This window comes from Prunus mume, linkage group LG5 (genome assembly GCF_029339155.1).
Source record: "Prunus mume cultivar Tortuosa linkage group LG5, ASM2933915v1, whole genome shotgun sequence".
Lineage (NCBI taxonomy): Eukaryota > Viridiplantae > Streptophyta > Magnoliopsida > Rosales > Rosaceae > Prunus > Prunus mume.
In genome coordinates, this window is record NC_142702.1 from 3,535,925 (window position 1) to 3,552,895 (window position 16,971).

The 16,971-nt window shown below is 38.8% G+C and overlaps 1 long non-coding RNA gene and 1 pseudogene across 2 annotated transcripts; both read right to left on the bottom strand.

The window, feature by feature from the left end:
• Window positions 1-910: 910 nt before the first annotated feature.
• Window positions 911-2,438, bottom strand: LOC148916653 (uncharacterized). Its single transcript, XR_016126848.1, has 2 exons — window positions 1,938-2,438; window positions 911-1,438 (listed from the first exon to the last, which is right to left on the bottom strand). It is a non-coding gene; the product is annotated as an uncharacterized LOC148916653 (long non-coding RNA).
• A 94-nt stretch (window positions 2,439-2,532) lies between these two features.
• On the bottom strand, window positions 2,533-12,976 carry LOC103330681 (putative disease resistance RPP13-like protein 1; annotated as a pseudogene). The gene is made up of 4 exons (XR_016126847.1): window positions 12,497-12,976; window positions 11,177-12,140; window positions 6,482-6,774; window positions 2,533-5,498 (listed from the first exon to the last, which is right to left on the bottom strand). The product of XR_016126847.1 is annotated as a putative disease resistance RPP13-like protein 1 (transcript).
• Between the last annotated feature and the right edge of the window lie 3,995 nt (window positions 12,977-16,971).

Below are 16,971 nucleotides of genomic sequence, written 5' to 3' on the forward strand. Positions count from 1 at the left end.
TACAGTTATGTCGGTTAGTTTATTATTTTACAGCTATGTCGGTTAGTTTATTATATTACAATAGTTTGATTATTTTATACTAAAGCATGCTTTTGATATCAAGATATTTTGGAGTCAACCAACTAGTCAAGATAATTGATGTTGGTTGGATAGGGGGGATTAAAGAAACATGCATATCCCATCTTTATGAGAAGGGCTAAGAGATATCCTGATTATTTCATTTGGCAATGACACTACTATTGAATCATTGGTCATAAATAGTTGAGGCTAGTCAGAAATGATAATAATTTATTTTTGTTACTATTGGAAACATGCATAATGATATACCTTTTGTTTTAAAGGTACCAAGTTCTCGCGGGAGTAGACGAACAACGATTTCTAGAACCCTTGCTACACCAACACAAGATTATACTGAGTGCAATTTGCTTTGCTGTTCGAACAGGCAACACATTCTTGGGGTCCTTGATGTAAAATCTGAGTTCTCCTTGAATCTCATTATGTTAGTTGGTTGTGTTTTCCTCTTCAATTCTCATTATTCTTTATATTGTGGAACAGGTGGGTCGATTATGCACGGTGGGTTGAAATTCAAAAATTATGAGATTAGAGTATAGGGTAGATTACATGATTGTTGTAAGTAATTTTATTTTTCTATGGATATTGATTTTGTTTATGGAATTACAGCGCGATAACCTTCTAAGTCTTGATGATAAAAGTGCAAGAGATGGACATTTATAAAATAAACTAGCAACCGAGAGATATCGGCTATATATGCTTCCATCATTGTGGTGTGGACAATCAGACTAGGCATGGTCTTTGCCAATTAACCCACACCAATAGCAAGGACAAGAAATCATTTGAAATCCATTTGTTTTCTTTATTTTCTTTTTGTTTAAATCTTAATAAATATGAATTATAATAGACAAATAATTGAATTCTTAGATTCATCCATCATATATACAATCTCCTATTGATGAACTGCTTACAAGTGCCTAGTGAGCTGACATGACCCAATAAAACAATCGTTCTTGCTCTGATAGGCAGAATATTTAAAGCAATTGGTTGTCCAAAGAACTGACGAAACTCTCTCATAAATATCTTCCTTTGAGTCCATTTTGCACCACTGTCACCTACTGCTACAAAGGAAGAGGATTCTGCTCTTGAAATTTTGAGCTTGGGCCTATTTGGAGATATATTCCCATTGCTGCTGAAAGTAGCAATGGATGGTTTCAACTCTTTTTGCAAAGAGGACAATACCATTGTAGGCGTCACACTCGAATCAAGGAGCAAGCAAAACATCTGGAGAGAAAAAGAGCATGAGCCATACGAGTTTACTATTCCCCTGCAGCGGTTTCTTGAGAAGCTTCAAGGGATGGGAGTTTGAAGACTATTCTGGCACAACACAACATCGGCTTCCGTAAGCTGTATATTGAAAGCGTTCCTGCCAAAGCAGAAGCACATTCTTTAAACAGAACACGGCAACCTCACTTATATTTCTCAGCATGATTCAAAATATAATGTGGTAAATCATCAAAATAAAGATGAAGCTTAGTTGCACATATCATATCTCAGTGCAAATATCAAGAATTTTTCACAAGTATCTGGCAGGTTCAGTCGATATTTCTGTTTAAAAGAACAAAGAACACTTGGTTACTTGATGTCCTTTAAAAACTGAAGTCGTCCCAACCAAAAAAACAGCTAGCTCTACAAGTTCTCTAAATATTGTAAAGGGGTCAGGGTTCAAATCTTCAGTTAAGATTAAGTAAACCTACTAACTTGAATAAAAGGCAGAGAATTATGAAATACATAAACACTGTAGCCAAGCAAACAAAAGAAAGACAAATATGGGTAAAAGTTTTCTCAATAGAGAGGTGGCAAAATATTACGAGGTAAACGAAATGGCAAAATATTAAACGTCTGAAACTTGCAACAGAAATGACCTTGTTGATGTTAGCACGATATGAAATGACCTTGTTGCTATCCAGTCCTTTCACAGCTCTTCACCCTGCAGCTCCGGAAGCAAGAGAGGCAGTCCCTTCTTTCAACCCTCTCACACTGGACCAGACATCATGCGAGGACTGGGTCCAGGAGAAATATGGGCCACCCCATTAGTAAATCGCAATGGGAGGTTGGGGAATCCCCAGTCAGGACGGGAGACGGTCATCTTGAAGTGTGTGAATTTGTTGATCTAATCTGGCTTAAATGCACTCCCTGTATTTATTCTTATGGATAAGAAAATAAGTTCTGAAATACCAAAATAGCAATGAAAATCATATTTCAATGTGTCATGGTCATGCCTTAGTGAAAATGAAGATTGGAGTGATTGAAGAAGTCAACAGCGTACAATATCATAAAGAAAGAACCAGAACCAGCAAATCGGTAAATTACTCATTTTTTGAAATCATATGACAGAAAAGGAGTCTCACCATAAAGAGTACAGGGAAAATGTTGATAATGTTTGAAATTTGAAGTACCTGGGGAGAGTGAGAGTCGGAGTTGACCATGTCCATCTGTGGGTGTGGCTTCTCATCATCTTCAAACTGTCTTCTAATCCATTATCTGTATGCAGGGGATGTGGGATATTTTGGGCAGGTATCGTCCTTTACTACCAGGCTGGCATTTATCTTTTAGCAGGGGACATCGAATGCTATCAAGTCGCCTCAGTGAAATAGGCAACCCCTCCACTGGAATAGATGCCAGCTTTTGACAATTCCGGAGTCGAAGAGATTGAAGAGAGGTGAGGGATTGAAAGCACTTGCTGCTCAGTTTCTTCATATTTGGGAAATCACCAATTGTGAGTTGAGTGAGAGATTCGGGGAGCAGCATCTCCTTCTCCATCTCCCTGTAACTGTCGGGTGGAAATGACACCACACTTGGGTCTTCACCACTGATGGACAATTCTGTAAGAGAGGTGAGTGTGGGCAACAACTCCCACATCGGCTTACAATTCTTGATTCCTCTGATTTCAAGTGATGTTAGGTTGGGGGGAAAGGAAGTGAAATCTAAACCTTCACATCACTCAATACGCAATTCTTGAACAGAGTTGAGATTGCGCATGTTCGGTAACATCTCCAATTTGTTGCAATTTTTGATGCAGATTTCTCTCAGGCTGGAGGCGGCTGTTGTTGTTGGCGAAGACAAACCCTCACCACTCAGGCTCGGGATGGAAACGAGACTCCCACAATCATAAATCTGTAAAGTTTGAAGATTGGTGAGGTGGCATAGGCCCTCCGGTAAGGATTTCAGATTTGGGCACTCACTGATGCTAATACGTTCAAGACAATAATTAGTGTTGTCGTGGGCTAACCCATCGGACGTTATTAATTGCAGCTCTCCACAGTGGGATATGTATAGGCTTTTAAGCGCCCTAGGAAACAACTGGGCTCTCAATGATAACGACGTTATTAACTGCAGCTGTTCACATCCCCATATTTGCAAGTGCTCAAGAGAAATACGAGAAGAAGAGGAAGACGAAGAACTATCCTCCTCTTTCTCTACTAATGATTTCAAACTTTTACACCAACATATCTGTATTCTTCTTAAATTTGGGGGAATCTGGAATTTTGCAAAATACAGCAACGAATCACACCACTGAATGTTTATGAGTTCAAGGGAAGGAGGGAGACCAATATCTGGAAAAGAAACCAGACTTGAGCATCTATTTATTTCAAGGTCTTGAAGAGCCGTTAGGTGTTGCAACCCTTATAGTTCTAGATATTTAAGCTTGCAAGTCAATATTTGCAATTGCAGCAACTCCTCTGCTTCTTTTCCCAGCTTTTCAAGTAGGGAAGAGTTGCCTTCAATGACCAAACGATCAAGAGAAATCAAGTGTTGCAATACTCTATCCTCATTCTTCAGTGAAGACGTCAGCTCCTCACATCCGCCAATCTTCAAATATGCAACCTTCCTTAATCCTTTGGTGAATTCCTCTGTTTGGAACCTCACCTCTGAAATATTTGAAAGTCTCGAGGAATTTAATAACTCAAACTCAACGCCACTTGTCTTCACCACCGCTTTGCAACCGTCGACGCATAAATCACCAATTTGTTTATAGTTGGAAATTGAAATCACCAATTCCTGGCATTCAATAATTCTAAGTGTTTCTAATGAATCAAGGTTCTCGGGCACCTTACCCTCCAATTGAGGACAAAAGGAACCCATTTCTTCCAGTGTTGCATATCCTCAAACTCAAGAGTCTCTAGTATTGGAAAAGGCAAGCTACCCTCCCCATAAAACTCAGGACCAACACTTTTCACTGCAGCCATTCTTGTAATATAAAGTTCTTTGAGCAAAGGCAGTTGCCCAAGTGGTGGCAAGATGTGACAATTTTTACATTTGTCTAAGCGTACATGCACCATAGTAGTGAATGAACGATCTCCAATCCATGTTGAAAATTCTAATCCAGCATAACCCCTGATGATGAGTTTTTCAAGCATTCTATGAGGTTCTAATCTGTCAAGCACGCCTAATTGCGTTTCTTGTGTGGCACTCCACCATGACCATTCTAGCACCAATTCATCTACTCTCTCCTTGGATTTTAAGTCGGCCTTCCGTGCATCCTCAGCATCGATCACATTCTCCAACCTTGAGAGCGATAATGTCCCTCGGAGATGGGATAGGGATCCTATCTCTCTTATCCGTGATTCATCACTACCTTTACCCACCACAAAATTAGGCAAAGATTGTAGATTTGTCAATCGACCTAGTTGCGGAGGCATTGCTTTTAGTGAATCTACATTTGAATTGTTGAGATGACGGAGATTCACTAGATTTCTCATGTCTCTAGGCAGTGCCTCCAAATAACGACAACCTTCCAATATCAGTATCTGTAAGTTGAAAAGAGTGGTTGTTGATTCAGGCAAACTTGTTATCAGTGTGTGAGAAAGATCAAGATACCGCAGATACTTCAAATTACCAATTGAATTTGGCAGCTCATGAGTTATGAAATAGCCATTCAAAGAAAGCACCCGTAAATATTGCATCTGAGGTAATGAATCAAATATTACCTTACGAGCCAGATATCCAATCCATCCAGTATTTGATAGTGAAAGTGGCAGGAATGTTCGCAAACGTTTAACTTCTCGAAAGGCCTCAAACTTTTGAACTCCATCAAACTCACCAGTTATGAAAGACGAATGACGAAAGCATACAGATTGCAAGTTATCACCTTTCTTGTCCTCCAATCTAAAACAAGTATTTCCTGCTGCCCATTGTGCCAAATCAGTAACAAGGTCATGCATTACATATCGTGAATTGTTTTCACTTGCCTTTTGAAATAATGACCTACATAATAGCTCTTGAAAATAGTCGTGGCCTAAATCCTCCATTTGTCTATTGGCTTCTGGTGGTTGTTGAATCAAACCCTCTGCCATCCATAAAAGGATCAATTGCTTCTCCCCAAATTCATAGTCATTTGGAAATATTGAGCAATAGGCAAAACACCTCTTCAAGTTGGAAGGAAGATAGTGATAGCTCAACTTTAATACCGGAAGAATGTCACTCTTACCCAATGTTTTCAAAGGCGAGGCGTATAGGCGAGGCGTTTTTAGTAGCGCTATACGAGACGTAAGCCTTGAAGTGTTGAGGCGTAAGCTTTTTGAACATTAATTTATTTTAATAAGAAAAATTTATGAATAATACAATACGATTAAATCGTACAACTAATTCTTATTCAACCATAACAATCTTCTAAATATAATCAAATATAAGTACTAATTGTCATTCAAAGCATAATAATCAATCCCAAAATATAAAATATTTATTCAACATCAAAACATAAAATTATACGGAACTTCAAATTACAGTTTATTACCGTCAAATTATACAAGTATGATGTATGTACGTAAAAAATAAATTTAAAAAAAAACTTACTTGCAATCAAAAGATGAAGAGAATTCTTGAAATTAATGGAGTTATCTGGTAAGAGCAGAAATTAGAGTTGTACACGTACTATACAATATATATATATATATATAGTTTATGTGTTAATATATTAATTTAGAGAGAGAAAAAAAAAAAAAAAAAGGGTAAGTAGAAAACCAACAGCCGGTTGGAGAAGAAAAAAAAGAAAGATATTAATTATTGTTTTAAGTTTATTACAATAAAGGTAAGGAAAAAAACTGAAACTTGCGTGTTGTTTTAAAAAAAAAAACAGATTCCAGGTGAAACGATGTCGTTCATTTTAATATTGTTTTTAAAACACTGCAATAAAACGACGTCGTTTCATTACAATAAACCTAAAATAAAATAAAAAGGCAAGTCGTCTTCTTCGCAAGTCATCTTCAAGCGAAATTTGCGAGTTGCAAATTTCTTCGGTTCAAAGTTTCGGATCGATCGCCTTGCTCCGCCTGGCCACGCTTTGCAACGCCTTCTCACGCCTTCCCAGCGCTAAACGTAACTTGCGAAACAGCCGACCGCCTCGGCGTTTTCCTCCCGCCTCGCGGCCTTCGCTCCGACGGGCGCGAAGGCATGCCTTTGAAAACACCTGCTCTTACGATAAATTCCACAATTTGTTGTTCAATATTTCTTCCCATTCGTTTATTTCATTCTGACGTAAAAGCCCACCAAGAGTTCTTGCAGCTAAGGGCAATCCACTGCATTTTTCAGCAATTTTTTTCTGAAGCAACTCAAAATTTGGTGGTCTATCATTGTTTATGTTCACAAATGCATGCTGCTCAAATATTTCCAAACAATTATCATCTGACATAGACTCCAAGTTATGAACTTCGGTGGCTCCCATAATCTTTGCAACTTTTAGGTCACGTGTTGTCACAATTGCTAAAATATGAAAACTATAAGAGAATATTTGTTTGTGGGAATTTTCTATGTATTCTTCTCCTTGTAGGAGGTCATATTTATAATACAACAAAACCTGAATGGGCAAGTAAATAATAAATTCCTAAATCTATTTACAGTAGGAAATCAGGAATTAAAGTAAATCAATTACAAATAAAATAGGAATCCTTGGTGTGTAAGGAAAGTAAGTCAATATCCACAAGTCACGCCAACACTCCCCCTCACGTTGGTGCATAGATGTCGCCAATGCCCAACTGATCCAGTGAATTGTGGAATGCTTTACTCGAAATCGCCTTTGTCAAAATATCCGCCAATTGATCCTCGGATTTCACAAAAGGAAACTGAAACACTTTAGCCTCAAGCTTCATTTGATGAAGTGTCGATCCACCTCAACATGTTTAGTACGATCATGCTGAACCGGATTCTGTGCAATGGCTATACAGCCTTGTTGTCACAAAAGAGATTCATTGTTGATGTAGGTTTATACCCAAGTTCAGTAAGCAACTTTCTTAACCAAAGAAGTTCACATATCCCTTTAGTCATGCCTCTGAACTCGGCTTCTGCACTGGATAAAGCTACTACATTCTGTTTCTTGCTCCTCCATGTCACCAAATTACCTCCCACAAATGTGAAGTAACCCGATGTGGATTTTCTATCTGTTACATTACCTGCCCAATCTGCATCTGAATAACCATCAATATTTAGATGACCATGCTTTGAGAACATAAGTCCTTTTCAGCAGACTTCAAATATCTAAGTATCCGAAGAACTGCATTCATGTGGTCTTCACTTGGAGAGTGCATAAATTGACTGACAACGCTCACTGCATAAGCAATGTCTGGTCGAGTATGTGACAAATAGATCAATCTTCCCACTAACCTTTGGTATCTTTCTTTGTTAGTTGGAACTTGATTCGGATATTCTCCAAGATGATGATTCTGAACAATAGGAGTGTCCGCAGGTTTGCAATCTAGCATTCCTGTGTCTGTCAACAAGTCCAAGACATATTTCCTTTGAGAGAGAAATATGCCTCGCTGCGATCGAGCCACCTCAATTCCCAAGAAATACTTGAGTCCACCTAGATCCTTCATCTCAAACTCTGTAGCCAGCTGATAGTCTTGTAGCTGTGATATTTCCTGTTTATCATTCCCAGTAATAATCATATCATCAACATAAATTATTAATGCTGTTACCTTCCCTTTCCGATGTTTCAAGAACAAAGTATGATCTGAGTTGCACTGTTTGAAACCATTGTTCTTCATTGCCATGGTGAACCGTCCAAACCATGCACGTGGTGACTGTTTCAACCCATACAATGCTTTTCGTAGCCTGCAAATTGTTCCAGTCTGAGTAGTATTATAACCAGGAGGAATGTCCATGTACACCTCCTCCGTGAGTTCGCCATGTAGAAAAGCATTCTTTACATCAAACTGGTGTAGTGGCCAATCCAAATTAGCTGCAAGGGACAATAAGACTCTGACGATGTTTAACTTTGCAACTGGAGCAAAGGTTTCTTCATAGTCTATACCATAGGTCTGTGTGTACCCTTTTGCCACAAGTCTTGCCTTGTATCGCTCGATAGATCCATCTGCATTGTGTTTTATAGTAAACACCCATCTACATCCGATAGTCTTTTTTCTCGTGGTATAGTCTCCAATGTCCAAGTCTGATTTTTCTCAAGAGCTTTCATCTCCTCTTTTATAGCTTGGACCCACTTAGGATCTTTCAATGCTTCAGAGACCTTGGTTGGAATATGGATAGCAGACAACTGATGCACAAAAGCCTTGAGTGGTTCAGACAGCTTCTCAGTAGATACATGATTTGCAATTGGATACTTGGATGTCTTGCTAATATCAGGTGAATAGCGATTTGGTGGCTTCCCACGATTTTGCCTGAAAGGTAATTGATATCCAATAGTTTTATCCTCTAAATGCACAAGTCTAGTAGGAGTACTTACCTCAAGGATATTCTCAGGAGATTGGTCTGTTGGTACTGTTGAGTTAGAGGGGGGGTCTTCATCTTGTTGTTCTGTATTGTCTGTAGGTGTGAGACTCGGATCAGAAATATCTTCGTATGGATCAGGTGGGTCAGGTAATTGATCGCTATGAATGGGCGATTGGTCGCTTTTCGGCAGAGAGTAATCTTGTGCTCCAGACTCGGGATGATCAATTATTTCTGTACATAGGAGAATTTCTTCGTTTTCCAAGTTGCTCCAATTCGCTCTTCATTTCAGATTCTCCTCAAGCGTAGAATTGGATGATGGGTCATGGAAGAACAGCTCAGATTCCGAAAGGTCACATCCAAAGTGACATAGGTACGTCGGGTAGGAGGGTGATAACAACGGTAGCCTTTCGATGAGTGGCATAACCCACAAAAACACAACGGCGCACATGGATCAAGTTTGCTACGTTGATTTTTGTGGAGATGAACGAAAGCCACACATCCAAAGATTCGGGTGTGAGTACCAAAAGAGGCGAGGTCCGTGTTGCGCAAGCACCTGTAAGGGAGTTTTAAAAGTCAATACACCGAAGGCATGCGGTTGATTAGGTGAACTGCAGTGACAATAGCATCATCCCAGTGATGGCGAGGAACATGAGCGCCAATCAGAAGTGCTCGGGCGGTTTCAAGAAGATGTCGATTCTTTCGTTCAGCAACACCATTTTGTTGCGGTGTCTGAGGACAAGTCGTCTCATGGATAATTCCATGTTGTTGGAAGTAAGTCTGAAAGTCATGATTGACAAATTCTCCACCATTGTCGGAGCGAAGAATCTGGATTTGAGCATTAAACTGAGTTTTCATCTGTTTGTGGAATGATTGAAAACGGGAAAACACTTCGTTTTTATTCTTCAGCAAATAAAGCCATGTCATCCGTGTACAATCATCTATGAATGTGACAAACCATCTAACACCAGAGGGAGCAGTGATAGGTGAAGGTCCCCAGACATCAGAGTGAATTAACGTAAATGGAGTAGTACACTTGTTCGTACTCAACGGGTAGGGCACACGGTGACTCTTAGCCAAAATACAAGTATCACATGTGAAGTCGGAGTCCTTGAAACCTGAGAATAAATCTGGTATAAGATGCTTCATATAACTAAAAGACGGATGTCCCAATCGACGGTGCCACAACCAAATTTGCTTTTGTTTGCTATCAAAGGGATGCGTCACACTGTTAGCTATGCCAGGACTGAAGTCATCGACATAATATAGCCCCCCTCTCTTAGTACCACGACCAAGAATCTCCTTAGTATGAATATCCTGAAGCAAACAAAAACTCGGGTAAATGAGTACACAACAATTCAATTGTTCAGTAAGCTGACTAACGGACAACAATTTAGTAGATAAAGATGGAACAAGTAAAGTATTAGACAGTGTGAGAGAGGATGAGAGTGCAACAGTGCCAGCCCCGTCACAGGATAAGTAACGTCATTGGCATTTGCAATACAGGTTCGTCGAGGTTGTGTAGTATTCAGAAAATCATCAGGATCAAACGTCATATGATCAGTTGCACCGGAATCAATTATCCAACTCCTGGAATCAATCTTATCGGAAGTATGGAATCCATAACCAGTACCATTACTGGTCGTATTGCATTGTCCTCGATCTTTAAGAGTAGCCCACCAATCGGGGTAGCCATGCAATTTAAAACAAGTCTCACGAGTGTGTCTCGGATCACCACAATATGCGCAATCTAGTCCATGTGTCGGTGTCGTTAGTCGAGAAGTCATAATCTGTGCAGCGGAAGATGCATAGGATATAGGTAGAGTAGGAATTCGGATCGGGATCCTGAGCCTGAGTCGGGGCTAGAGTCGAAGTCGAAATCGGGATCGAGGTCTGAATCATAGACAAATTCGGGGTTGTGGTCATCATCGGAGTTGGGGTCGAGATCGTCTTCGGAGTCGGGGTCGGGGTCGTCGTCGTCATAGTCGAGGTCGGGGTTGGGGTCGTCAAAATAGGATCCTGATTCAGGATCAAATTCGGGCCAAAGTCTGCATCTGAGGAGCTGAGCCATTTGGGCACTCAACTCAGGTATGGTTGGTTGAGAAGGAGAAAAGGAGTCGGCGGTGCTACCTCCATGAGGGTTGAAAAAATCATCAACCCCCATAGCGGCGGCGGGGGTTTGAAACTAGAGTCAGCAATTCCAAGATCGCCGCTCTGATACCATGCTAAAATATGAAAACTATAAGAGAATATTTGTTTGTGGGAATTTTCTATGTATTCTTCTCCTTGTAGGAGGTCATATTTATAATACAACAAAACCTGAATGGGCAAGTAAATAATAAATTCCTAAATCTATTTACAGTAGGAAATCAGGAATTAAAGTAAATCAATTACAAATAAAATAGGAATCCTTGGTGTGTAAGGAAAGTAAGTCAATATCCACAAGTCACGCCAACAACAATTATCTTACTTCCTTGTGCTCCAACACTAAAAGGGGACTGAAGTCTTGTCCACAGATCATATAAATCACCTTTGTTCCAAATATCATCTAAAACAATTAAAAACTTTTTACCTCTTAACTGCTCATTCAAATCATGCTGCATTTTACTGAACTCCTCTACTTTAACGGGTTGAGATGTGACTGATTCAAGAATTGCCTTCGTCACTCTTACAACGTCGAAGTCATCAGACACAGACACCCACACCTTCGGCTCGAACTGCTTCATGACATCACTGTTGTTGTTGAATGCAAATTGAGCAAGTGTAGTCTTCCCAAGGCCAGCCATGCCAACAATGGCAACAACATGAAAGTTGACATTAGTATGCTCATCTCTCGACAACATGTCTAATATTTTTGCTTTATCTCCATCTCTTCCAACAATGGTTAGTCCACCTAGCACACCTGAAGTTGGTGGCCTTGACCATGCTTTACTAGATGTCCCGGTGCCCTTTAAACTAAACTTATCTTTCCGTTCAGAGATCTCTTGCAACCGCTCTGTAATATTCTTTATTTCAGAGTTCATATCGATATTGAGTGTCAGTTTAGAGAATGAACTCCGCACCTTTTTACTTGTCCAGCACCTTTTTACTTGATCACGTCCCTCTATCTGGCGCTTCAATATTTTAGTAGCAAATTTGTCCAGCACGTCTTCTACATCATAAGCCAAGTCTCTGAGTTCATCCAGCCACAATTTCACACCATGCTCTGTCAGTTGCTTCTCCTCCGCATCATTCAGCACCGCTACGATTGCAGACAAATTGTCACTCCATTTATTCAACTTTTTGTCGACGCCCTTTACAAGACCGAAGTAGTTGAGGATCTCGCGAGGTGCCAACCTGTCGAGCAGCACCTGAAGGAACTCCCCAAGAAAAATCTCTCCCACTGCCATACTTGTTGATAATCAAGACTGAAGAGACACACACAAGCAACCAAAGAAGTAAGGAAGTTTTCTTCAACAATATGAACATGCACAACTGCACAAATTACGTGAAAAAAAATATACTGGTTTTAGCTTGGGGAACAAGAATAACGCAGGAAGCCAAATATAAATCAAAATGAAATAATTACTAAATATTTCAGTTCAGAATAAGCACTTAAATGGAAATTTTGAGATCTGATTTTGCTTGAGATCCTCAAATCCAGACTGAACAAATTAAGATGCACAATTGCAGAAATTGATAAAAAAAATAAAATAAATTACATTGAGCAAAACAAATAAAATACAAGAAACAAAAGGCACCAAACAGAATAAATCAAAAGTACCTGCACCTGCAGTTTAAGTATCAGCAGCAGATTTCTTCACGAATTACCAAATACCAAAGGTGTCGCAGTGAACAAGAAGGAAAATTCAAAGGCAATACACAGTTACACACTTTTAGAACAAAAGAGATCAAGAAAGCCAGAACCAAGACATAATATATATGAAGATGGATGAGTGTGGAAGACACGTATGGAGAACACAAATAAGTAAACGGACCCTAAGAGCCACCAAGTCTCCTCCAAAACACGTATGGAGAACAACTAAGCAAATATTTGAGAAAGTGATATTCTAAACTAACCAAATGTAAATATTTGAGTGCAAGGGAATAATAATCGAACTTGGGTGCAAGGCTAAACTAACCTTAGAAGACCGAAATAACAATTTTGCCAACAATGGCTATAAATTCCCTTACAATGGCTATAAATTCACATTTGGTTATTTATGACAAAGTGATATTCATGAGATAAATACATCAGTGGCTATAAATTCATCACTCCCTTACATTTGGTTAGTTTAGATATTTATGATCCATTTGGAAATTAGGAGCAATATTTTCATGAGGGATGTAGATTTTTATTAGCTTAAATATGAACGAGATTTTACGGGCACAGATGGTCCTTTTCCAACACTCTAGACAGCCATAGGAAGTTTCCTACAATTAAAAAAGTATAACTGAGTTTTCAATCATAGTCTAATGGCCCTACTCTAGTTGCTTCTTTCCCACTCTGTTTGATAATGAAATGGTCTTTTTTCAACTCATTCACACTTGCTTTTGTCCAACCACGAATTCACCAATAAATTTATAGCCTAAATGCATGGGTGATATATCAACTTGTTTGAACTTGGTTTTCTTCATCGCGAAATCCATGATGTGGAACTTTATACTAGCCACATAATTATTTCATTAAACGGAAGGTTATGAACTTGCTCATTTCAACCTTGATTCTGAGCAAGAACGACATAATATATATGAAGATGGATGAAACTTATGTGGGATAAACTAATTATGGGTTTGAGAATTTTGAGTATAAGATGTTTATGATGAGAAAATATTATTTTTCTTTTTCTTTTGGGTCAATGAAAAAGACTCAAAAACAAAAGTCTATGCTACATGCTATGGGGCCTTTTTCGTTCCGGCAGCTACTGCGGGCCTGGACTGCTATAAAGAGCCAAATGTGTGAAAATTGTCCCTAGGTCTGAGTTCAAGAATCAGACCCCAAGAATGCTTCGAAAGGGTAGCTGAGCCTTAGGAAGCACCTTGGTCTTCTTCACAAATGAAATCAATAGTCACTTAGAGCATCCACAATGGGCTCCCTAAACCACATCCTTAGACAAATTTTAGGGAGGAATGATAAAAATGCAACTCCAACCACGCTCCCTATCCACCTCCTAAAATAGGGAGTTCTCTAAGAGCTCCTAAATCTGAGGAGAGAGAAAGGACTCCTAGTGGCTCCCTATAATTTAATGCTGCTTTATTTAATGAGTATTTCAAACCTTTATTTAATGCTAACCATTTTTTATTTTATTTTTTAATGGAGATGGACCAATCAAAAAAGAGTTATAGCATTTATGACTCTCCAAATTATGAAGTATGGTTGGAGTTGAAATTTTTTAGAAAGCTCCTAAAATAGCTTTCTTATATTCTTAGCCAAATTTTAGCTAAGAAATAGAGAGCGTCATTGTGGATGCTCTTATAGATAAATTCTTGGCTTGGCATGAGAGGCTTGTGACATAGAAGCAAAATAGTCATGAGTTTAGCATTAAAGAGAGAGAGAGAGAGAGAGAGAGAGAGAGAGAGAGAGAGAGAGAGAGAGCTGTGAGTTCTTATGAGAAACAAGGGTTCTCATAGGGGTTAGCATAAAACATGCCTTATTTTATAGTTTAAAGCGTAACGGTTGTAGTAGAAGTAGTTAAGATATTTATGACAAAGTGATATCCTAAACAAACCAAATGTAAATATTTGAGTGCAAGGAATAATCATTGAACTTGGGTGCAAGGCTAAACTAACCTTAGCAGACCCAAATAACAACTTTGCCAACAATGGCTATAAATTCCCTTACAGTGTCTATAAATTCACATTTGGTTAGTTTAGATATTTATGACAAAGTGATATTCATGAGATAAATACATCAAGGGCTATAAATTCATCATTCCCTTACATTTGATTAGTTTGGATATTTATGACCCATTTGGAAATTAGGAGCAATATTTTCATGAGGGATGGAGATTTTTATTAGATTAAATATGAATGAGATTTCACGAGCACTGATGGTCCCTTTTCAGCAATCTAGACAACCATAGGAAGTTTCCTACATTAAAAAAAGATAGGAAAAAAAATTATATAACTGAGTTTTCAATCAAGTCTAGTGCTAGTCTAATGTGCTAAAATATGAAAACTATGAGAGAATATTTATTTGTGGGAATTTTCTGTGTATTCTTGTCCTTGTAGGAGGTCATATTTATAATACAACGAAACCTGAATGGGCAAGTAAATAATAAATTCCTAAATCTATTTACAGTAGGAAATCAAGAATTAAAGTAAATCAATTACAATTATAATAGGAATTCTTGGTGTGTAAGGAAAGTAAGTCAATATCCACAAGTCACGCCAACACTCCCCCTCACGTTGGTGCATATATGTTGTCAATGCCCTATTGATCCAGTGAATTGTGCAATGCTTTATTGGAAATCGCCTTTGTCAAAATATCCGCCAATTGATCCTCGAATTTCACAAAAGGAAACTGAAACACTTTAGCCTCAAGCTTCTGTTTGATGAAGTGTCGATCCACCTCAACATGTTTAGTACGATCATGCTAAACCGGATTCTGTGCAATGGCTATAACAGCCTTGTTGTCACAAAAGAGATTCATTGTGGATGTAGGTTTATACCCAAGTTCAGTAAGCAACTTTCTTAACCAAAGAAGTTCACAAATCCATTTAGTCATACCTCTGAACTCGGCTTCCACTGGATAAAGCTACTACATTCTGTTTCTTGCTCCTCCATGTCACCAAATTACCTCCCACGAATGTGAAGTAACCCGATGTGGATTTTCTATCTGTTATATTACTTGCCCAATTTGCATTTGAATAACCATCAATATTTAGATGACCATGCTTTGAGAACATAAGTCCTTTTCCAGGTGCAGACTTCAAATATCTAAGTATCGAAGAACTGCATTTATGTGGTCTTCACTTGGAGAGTGCATAAATTGACAGACAACGCTCACCGCATAAGCAATGTCTGGTCGAGTATGTGACAAATAGATCAATCTTCCCACTAACCTTTGGTATCTTTCTTTGTTAGTTGGAACTTGATCCGGATATTCTCCAAGATGATGATTCTGAACAATAAGAGTGTCCGCAAGTTTGCAATATAGCATTCTTGTGTCTGTCAACAAGTCCAAGACATATTTCCTTTGAGAGAGAAATATGCCTTGCTGTGATCGAGCCACCTCAATTCCCAAGAAATACTTGAGTCCACCTAGATCTTTTATCTCAAACTCCATAGCTAAATAGTCTTGTAGCTGTGTTATTTCTTGTTTATCATTCCCAGTAATAATCATATCATCAACATAGATTATTAATGTTGTTACGTTCCCTTTCCGATGTTTCAAGAACATAGTATGATCTGAGTTGCACTATTTGAAACCATTGTTCTTCATTGCCATGGTGAACCATCCAAACCATGCACGTGGTGACTGTTTCAATCCATACAATGTTTTTCGTAACCTGCAAACTGTTCCAGTCTGAAGAGTATTATATCCAGGAGGAATGTCTATGTACACCTCCTCTGTGAGTTCTCCATGTAGAAAATTATTCTTTACATCAAATTGGTGTAGTGGCCAATCCAAATTAGCTGCAAGGGACAATAAGACTCTGACGATGTTTAACTTTGCAACTGGAGCAAAGGTTTCTTCATAGTCTATACCATAGGTCTGTGTGTACCCTTTTGCCACAAGTCTTGCCTTGTATCGCTCGATAGATCCATCTGCATTATGTTTTATAGTAAACACTCATCTACATCCGATAGTCTTTTTTCCTCATGGTATAGTTTCCAATGTCTAAGTCTGATTTTTCTCAAGAGCTTTCATCTCCTCTTTTATAGCTTGGACTTAGGATCTTTCAATGCTTTAGAGACCTTGGTTGGAATTTGGATAACAGACAACTGATGTACAAAAGCCTTGAGTGGTTCAGACAGCTTCTCAGTGGATACATGATTTGCAATTGGATACTTGGATGTCTTGCCAATATCAGGTGAATAAACAGTTTGGTGGCTTCCCACGATTTTACCTGAAAGGTAATTGATATCCAATAGTTTTATCCTCTAAATGCACAATTCTAGTAGGAGTAGTTACCTCAAAGATATTCTCAGGAGATTGGTCTGTTGGTATTGTTGAGTTAGAGGGGGGTCTTCATCTTATTGTTCTGTATTATCCATTGGTGTGAGACTCGGATCGAAATATCTTTATGGATCAGA